The sequence below is a fragment of the Wasmannia auropunctata genome, unplaced genomic scaffold, assembly GCF_000956235.1.
Source record: "Wasmannia auropunctata unplaced genomic scaffold, wasmannia.A_1.0 LD335988.1, whole genome shotgun sequence".
Taxonomy (NCBI): Eukaryota; Metazoa; Arthropoda; class Insecta; order Hymenoptera; family Formicidae; genus Wasmannia; species Wasmannia auropunctata.
The window spans coordinates 370,011-371,223 of NW_012026902.1; positions in this window are offsets into that span (position 1 = coordinate 370,011).

A 1,213-nucleotide genomic window follows, 5' to 3' on the forward strand; every position below is an offset into this window, starting at 1 on the left:
CAGCCAGGGCCGTCAGGCCCTCAGGCGACCACGGTAACTGTCGGTAACCAGTGGTGTTGCTAGCGGTATCGCGTTTTTCACGCATACGCAATAAAAAATTGGATATTATATTTGTTAAATTTAATTGTTGCTTAATACACAGACTTCTCTCTGCTTTTTTATTACAACTTGAAAAAAGGCCTCTGCCTTTTTTTCTTATCAAATTAAATAACTTCAATTTTCAATGTCAAAAGCTAAAATATTTATAATTCAAAATTTTACAAAGGGAAAGATTTATTTTAAATTTAAAAAAGTAATATAGTTATATAGTTTTATTATTATAAATAACTATTCTTTTAATCTGTGTCTTATTTAATATTTTAAATAAGTTTTTGGAATATATTTTATATTATTCTATTTTAAATAATTCGTATAAATATTTTACTGGCCCCCGCGATATTTTATTTTAAATATAATAAGTTGTGTCAGTAATTTCCCGAACCCTAGACTGTTATCTATTTAGATAATTAATTAGCACACCGAGCCAGAGAAATCGGCTAACGGTAATTTAAGCGATCAAATTACTTTACAGTTCACAAAGTTAATTACGGAATTGTTTTACCCATTTCGCGTATTAAATTTAACGTTAGATTACAGTAATATGTATTAGAAAATTGTAGTAATTAACAGCAAGCAATTACGTTTATCCTAATCGGGCAATAAAGAAAAAAAGGAATCAATCGATTTCTGTCTCGTTCAAAATTAAATTATACGTATAATAAATGATATGGGTCTCTGTTTCTACAATATTGTCACTCGTTATTTCCGGAAAGCACAATATACGATACAATATACGCAGTACAATATACGACATGCTTAAAATCTCGGTGTGATTATTCAGTCAAAATTCCATACAATTGAATTAACGCGGCGAGCTGCGAGGTGCGCGGCGCGCGCATGCGCGTGAGGAGAGTGGGGAGACTGGGCTCGGCGGCTCGACGGCCGCGGCGCGCCGGCGAAGCGCGCGGCGATCAGTAGTAGGGAATTGGCACGGCCTGTGGGTGGTACTGTGTAGCGCGCTCCCAGCGCCGCAAACTTTAATTCCAAATTATCAAACTCTTGATCAAGCATTCGAGGAGTACAGTCGTGGACACATTGTTTACTTTTTTTTATAGGTTTCAAAACGCACTATAATATTTTGCAAATGTGGACCACGATCTTGGTGTTATACTGT